Below are 7,654 nucleotides of genomic sequence, written 5' to 3' on the forward strand. Positions count from 1 at the left end.
TTTTTCGTCTCTAATTGATTTAATTCTGATTTGATTTTAATTACTTGCTGCCGTCTATTGACTTGGGGTTTGGCTTGCTGTTCTCTCTCAAGGAAATTAAGGTGGTTCCTTAAATTATTGAATTCCTGTTTCTCTATTTTGTTGATGTATGCACTCAGAGATATAAATTTTCTTCTGAGTACTGTCTTTGCTGTGTCCCAAAGGAGCTGGTACTTTGTGTCCTCAACTTGGTTGAATTCCATAAACATGACCCTCTGATTGTTCAGCAGTGTGTTGTTTAGTCTCCATGAATTGTACCGATTTCTGTGGTGGTTGTTTGAGTTGAGCTCTAATTTTATTCCATTGTGGTATGAGAGAATGCAAGGAATGTTTTTGATACTTGTGAATTTGTACAGATTTTTTTTGTGCCCTAAGATGTGATCTATTTTGGAGAATGTTCCATGTGTATTCTCTCCTTGCTGGGTGGAATATTCTGTAGATGTCGATTAAATCTAGTTGGTCTATGCAATTGTTTAGTTCTTTGGTTTCTTTGTTCAGTTGTTGGCGTGTTCATCTGTCCAGAGGTGATAGTCGAGTGTTAAAGTCCCCAACTATCAACGTGTTTGAGTCTATGAGTGTTTTTAGAGTCAGTAGTGTTTGTTTGATGAAGTTGGGTGCTCCTGCATTTGGTGTGTAGATATTTAGAATGGTTATTTCTTCCTGTAGGAGAGATCCCTTTACTAGTATGTAGTAACCTTCTTTGTCTCTTCTTACCATTTTTAATTTGAACTCAATTTTGTCTGATACTAGGATTGCAACTCCAGCCTGCTTTTGGGGGCCATTTGCTTGACAGATTTGTTTCCAGCCTTTCACTTTTAGAAGATGTTTACTTTTGCTGGATAGATGTGTGTCTTGGAGACAGCAGAAAGATGGATCTTGATTTTTGATCCAACTTATGAGCCTATGCCGTTTGATTGGAGAATTAAGTCCATTAACGTTGATAGTTAGGATTGAGAGATGATCGTTTGTTCCTTTCATTGTCACTATCTTGTTTAAAGCTGTGTCTTCCCATTTCATGATCTCATGTTTACTAATTAGGGTTCATTTCTCTGTCTGTACTGGGATCTGGATTATTATCCCTGTATAGTACATCTTTGAAGACTTTCCGTAAAGCTGGTTTGGTGGAGATATATTGTTTCAGTTTTTCCTTATTGTGGAAGACTTTTATTTGACCTTCGGCTATGAAGGAGAGTTTGGCTGGGTACAGAATTCTTGGTTGGTAGTTATTTTTATTTAGAGTTTGGTATACTTCATTCCAGGCTCTCCTTGCTTTCATGGTCTCTGCTGAGAAGTCTGGGGTAATTCTGATTGCTTTTCCTTTATATGTGATTGTTTTCTTTGCCCTAACAGCTTTGAGTATTTTTTTCTTGCACTCTACTGAACCTGTTTTGATCACAATGTGTCGGTGGGATGTCCTATTCAGGTTTGGTCAATTTGGGGTTCTAAATGCTTCTTGTATCTGTATAGGCCTTTCCTTCTGGATATTTGGGAAGTTCTCAGCTAATATTCTGTTAAATAGGTTGCCTATCACATTAACCTCTTTCTCCAAGTTTTCCTCAATACCTATTATCCTTAAATTTGGCTTCCTGATCATGTCTTGAATCTCCTGTAGTGATCTGTTTTGTTGATTCGACTGGATTTGTATTGATTTTTGATCTTTCTCCATAGAATCTAAGGAATCTTCAGCTCCTCAGATTCGATCCTCTGCTTCAGTTACTCGGGACTGTAGGCTAGTTACTTGATTTTGAATCTCTTTTGCTTCTGACTGGTCTTTCCTGATAATTTCCATGTCATTTATTAGGTCTTGTATGGACTTCTTCACTTCATTAACTTCATTACTTTGGTTTTGAGAGTTGTCTCTCAAATCTTTAAGCTGGTTAGCTATCTTTTCATTTGACTCTTGAAGTTCATTTATCTTTCTATTTGTGGATGCCATGAAATTCTCCATTAATTTTTGCTTTGCCTCCTCAAGCTCTTCATTATTTGCCATCTTTCTTGTGTTTCTTCTGCCCAATTGAATTGGGAATGCCAGTCTACCAGCACCTGTGAGCACCGTTTAAGACCCAAAGCAGCCCTTACCAAGCACTGTTGTGTAAATCTTACAATTTCACAATTATATACAGATAACTTCTATACCTGTCTATAAACTTAGATTTGGTGTTCCTAAAGAATACAATTTCAATATAACATCCGATCCTGGGCCCTGTATTCAGTAGTTACTTATTTACTGTTACAACCCTATACGCAATTCTTGTTTTTATATTAAGTTCTTTTAGGACTGGCTTTCTCTATGAACCCCTTTGATTCACTCGGATTAAGCTGGGATACCCTCTATCCAATAACCAGGAGTCAGTGGAGACTGGAGTTCCAGGCAGTAAGTCAGTAGGGTAAGTTGGAAGTAGTAAAGAGAATAGAGTAAAATGTATTGGGGAGGGGAGGTGGTGATTTTGATGTAGTTTCAGTGACGTGGAATTGTCGAGAAAAGTGGAATCAGTAGAGAGAATAAGGTTGCAATGATAGATAATTGAGGGTTAGCAGAAAAGAGTGGAGGTATTCTTCATAGGAAAGTAAGTTTTAAAGAAAGAGTACGCAGAGAAATAAAGTAAAAGTAGTGGGAGACCGATGCACTCAACAGGGATAAATTATTTAAAAATAAAATAAAATAAAAATGAAAAAAAATCAGAAAATCAACAACCCAAACAAACAGAAAAGAAAAAAACTTGATAAAACAAACAGGTAAAAATAGAAAACATGGGGAAAAAAAAACAAACGATGACGTTTCCGAATTGAAATAATTTTTTTTTTTTAAGTTTAAGCAATGTTGAAAAGATAAAGAGAAATAAAATGGAGTCTTCCTTGTTTGGGTGGTCTTTCCCCAGTCTCTGGTTTCCTCGTGATTGTATGCAGTCTATATTCCTGATTGTCTGAGTTTGGCAGAATTCAGCTTGCTCCTCTGTCTGCTGCAGGGCCGCGGCCTTTAACACCTGCCTTTGAATAGGCTGTGGACTGAGCAGGGCGGGGCGCCTCTGGCCTGTTTTACTCGGCTGAGAGGTGCTTGCCTGTGTAAGGGTTCTGCCTCCTGGGAGGGCCGGCCTCATTGGCGGAGGTGGCTATTGAAAGCAGCTCCGTCTCGGGCTGGGAATTGGGCTTCCTCTGTGAAGGGACTGTTTAACTCTCAGGTTCCTCTGTCTGGTGTTTCTGTGCCGCCGGGAGCTGCTGGCTGTTTTCGCGTTAAATTTAGAAGTTCGGGCTGGCATGGCGGGGCACCTCTTGCTAAGCCGAGGCCCAGGGCACGCCTCCTGCGTGGGCAGGGGGCGTTCTCCTGGGAGGAGCTGGCTCTCACTGTTCAGTCCCTCTTGCCCTTTTCAAAGATGGCTAATTTGACCTCGCTTTTCCCAGGCCCGCTTTAGTTCCAATCTGGTCTGACCCTATACCAGTGGCAAAGATGGGGCTTTGCTCTGGCGGTGGGGGAAGGGCTGCCTTGCTGAAGTTGCTCTGTGGCCGCGAGTGAGAATATCTTTCGTGGGGTACTCACGCTTTCTCTGCGATTTCAGGTCATCGGTGCTCAGCCGCTGCCTGGTCTCCGCTGTGTGCTTTATCTCCTTGGAGGGCGGGTTGCTGCGATGGGTGCTGTGCCAGCGCTGCCGACACTGGCGTGGCTGTGGGATACTGCCCAGAGCTCGAATCTGTGTTTTCAGACGTGCACAGTTGATTTTTCCTTTCTGGCCAGAATCCCTGTACTGTTACAACTTAGGCTGGTTGTATTTCTAGTGGTAAAAGTTTCTATGGGATGAGAAAACTGCGGTGCTGGAGGGAGCTGAGCTAGTGCCCTCTCACATTTGCTTCTTTATTCTTCTGGCTCCTACAAAAATCTAGTACATTGTCTCGTACAATTTCAGAGAAGGTGGGCCTTATTCCTATTTGTAAACTGTATCACAGACAGGATCTGAGATTGAATTTGTAATCTGTTTCAGGTTTCCCTTATCAGCAAAAGTATTTCCTGATCAATAATTTCTTAATAACTTGTAGCTCTCCTACAACCTGCATAATATTGCTGCTATTACCTTTCATGTTCTTCTGTGTCACTGGGAATGCCTATGTTATTTTTCCTTTTGTAGATTTAGGATATTCGTTTTCCACTTCTATTACTTTCTCCTGTCTTTGCTCCAGTTTCTCGTGTGTGTGTGTGTGTGTGTGTGTGTGTGTGTGTGTGTGTATGTGTGTGTGTGGTATATGCATATAAATATATATATGCTAATACAAATATTAGTATATACTACATATTATAGGTAATATACCTTTATGTATTTAATAAATATTAGAAATAAGTAAAAAATCTCATGTGATGCTGAATTGGGAGTCTTAATATTTAATAAGGTTAATTTTAACTTTTCTTATTAGCAATTTTAGTTTCTAAATGTGCTAGGTAATTAGTAAAATATATAGTTCTACTGGGCAAAAATTGTGACTTTATGTACAACATACAGACTAACACTTTGATTTATCATATACCTGAATGATAATATATTAAAATAGACATTGCCTGTGGCAAAGCTTATTTATATGCAAAAATTTTCTGAGATGTTGACAACAATAATGTTACAGTGTTTTACGTCAATAACTCATTATTTCCATCACATGATAGCATAATAGTGATACTGTAATGTTCTGGAAAAATCAGCTGAATGTTGTTTTTTTGAGAGCCAAATTAATATTTAGAATTACTTTCATTCTTACTGTCATATTTTGAGAATTTAACAACTATGTTTTACTTTGAAGTTTTATACATTCTGACTTTAGTATGAGTATTGCCTACCAAACAATTTTCTGTAATGGTAAGAAATCTAACTGCCCACATTCTGCTGAACACTCTGGAGTTTGCATGTATTTTCTCTGAAATTATCCTACTTTAGCTTAAAAATTACTCAAAATATTTCACTTAAGTTTTGTATAATTTTTGACTCATACCTAATATATACCTCATAGAGGAAGCACATCACACCCAGTTTATTTTGAAAATAAGAAATCAAAACAAAACAACATCAATATTTTTCGACATTATAAACAATGTCTGAATTCCTTTCTATTCTAGCATGACAACTTCAAGACTCAGTTCATTCCAAGAATAAACTTTCTTTAAGCTAAAATATTTCACTTGCTTTTGCTTGCTAGATCTTTGTCATATACTGGGAAATGGAAAGAACTTGTGTAGGTGTGTTGGGGCTGCTTTCTCTGACCCGGCTCAGAGGCTTATTTCTTTCTCTCTTATTACCCTCGTATCGTCCTCTCCCCTAACCCTCAGCCTGCAGGTCTGTCAGGGTGGGACGTAGGGGTGACTCCGGCCTGGCGTGCGCGCGACCCGCGTGGTAATGTGGCCGCTATCCTTCTCTGGGAGCTAGCGTACATAGACCACGAAGTAGGCTTCTGAGAGCGAACTAACTTTATTGAGAGAAGGACAAGGGGAGATGATTCCGAAGGAAGGGTGTTGGCCAGGATTCCGATAGGCCATGAGCTGTCACGTGACTCCCAAGGGGCTGGTCACTTGACCTCCAAGGGGCTACGTCACTCTGAGGGCGCCAAACCAGGGCGGGGCTGGTAGGCGCCAGGCTGGCTGCCAGCTAAGTCGGGGGTCTATTTGCCCAACCGGTTTCTCCGGATTCCAATGTAGAGAGGATGGAAGGGCTGCATTCCCCAGCTGGGGGAGGTGCATCAAGCCCCTTCCATCAAGGGGAGAAAGATGGACCCCAACATCTGCCTCTTTTATATTTTTTTCTCGAACAGCAGGAGGCACCCTACTCGAGAGCGCGCCATGTCTTAGGTTGCCCCCCCCCCAAGGGGAGTCTTACCCGTCTTGGGCTAACGCCCTAGCTCTTCAGGCTGACCTTCCTGCCGCGCTGGCGGGCCCGATGAGAGGCCTTGTGGAGAGTGGGATTGGCACTCGAAAGAGAGCCTGATAATTTTTTCCCATGCCGGCGGACCTTACTGAGCAGCGGGTCCTAGGGTTTGAGTGACGAGCCTCTTGGGGTTCTTATATGGCTAAAAGGCCAAAGGCCACTTGGTACCTAGACAGCTCTGGCCCATCGATTACAACAAGAGACCCAATGTAAACATAAGGTAAATGGGAGCATAAAGCAGACATGAGCATAAGCAATCGTAATACAAGGCAAATGCAAACATGAGCAACTGTAACACATGAGCGATTGTAACACATGAGTAATTACAATAACGCACAAGGCAATGGAGGGTCTCTTATCGGGGTCAGTCCACGGAAAACAGGAATTCTGCTCCAGTCTGGTGTCGCTCATGGCAGCGCAGATGGCTCTTCCTTCCCTCGATGGTGAGGTAGAGGGGCAGGTTCAAGTCCTGGTGATGTGGCAGCCAGGATGCTGGTAACTTAACAACTGAGGTTAGTAAACACTTCATAGTAAACATTGCAGCAAGGTGCCAATACCTTACTTATTATAAACATTTATAATAAAACATTAAAGTGTACAAGTCCTTTAGCTCCTATTTCCCCCCAATGGGGACCCCCGAGATAAGCAGCAAAAGGGGGGAGCGAAAGGGAGGGACAACCGTGCAAAATTTCCCTTTGGTCCTTGTGCAAGGCTGTGGGCCACGCTGCCACAGCAAACGTTACTCCAAAGGGCGTCAGGCAGGGTCCAGGGAAGAAACAGGGCCGACACTGGGTCCAGGTCCATCGCTGGTGCAGGCAGGCTTTCCAGTTTCTCCTTAGAAAATTCCACCTCGGTCTTTGCTTTCCTGAGAGGAAACAAGGGGAGATATCCCTCAAGGGCAGGTGCCCTTGGGTGGTCATTCTGTTGGACAATATTTTACATCTCTAGCTGGTATCCAGATTGGATTCAGTTCCCCAGTAGGGAAGACGCAGGCGAATCCCCTTCCTGCGCTGATAATTGGGTTGGGTCCACGCCACGCCCCTGTCAGAGAATCCTTCCACCGGGCCTCCACTTTTAAGTAGGGTGTTTGGCTTGACCAGTGTCTCTGGAAAGCCGACAGAGGTTGATCCTTAGAGAAATTTAAAATAGTCAATGTAAACATCGCTGTCCTCAGCTGGTCCTGGGGGCTTCCCCCCCCTTTTTGTTTTAATAATTGATCCTTTAGGGTCTTATTATGCCTCTCAATTATGGCTTGACCCTTTGGGTTATAAGGTATTCCAGTGGTATGTTTAATATTCCACATTTGGAAAAATGCCTGTAGAGGCTTACTGGTGAAACAAGGTCCATTATCTGTTTTAACCTGTAAAGGCAGCCCTAGGATAGCAAAACATTGTAAGAAGTGGCTTTCAGCATGCCGTGCTCTTTCACCGGTATGCAGAGAGGCCCAACATGCACCGGAGCATGTGTCAATGGACATAAATATATATTTTAGCCTTCCAAAGGGGGCTTAATGTGTCACATCAGTCTGCCAAATTAAATTAGGTCTTAAACTTCTGGGATTCACACCTGGAGATTGCAAAGGAGGGACTTGCACGAAAGGCATACATGATTTGCAAGTCCTTATAATCTTTTTTAAGTCTTTTATAGGAATTGAAGGAAATCTCTGATGTAACCCTCTCCAATTTAAGTGAGTACGCTCATGAAGCCCTTTGGCCATTTGG

The sequence above is a fragment of the Perognathus longimembris genome, chromosome 28 (genome assembly GCF_023159225.1).
Source record: "Perognathus longimembris pacificus isolate PPM17 chromosome 28, ASM2315922v1, whole genome shotgun sequence".
NCBI classification, from domain to species: domain Eukaryota; kingdom Metazoa; phylum Chordata; class Mammalia; order Rodentia; family Heteromyidae; genus Perognathus; species Perognathus longimembris.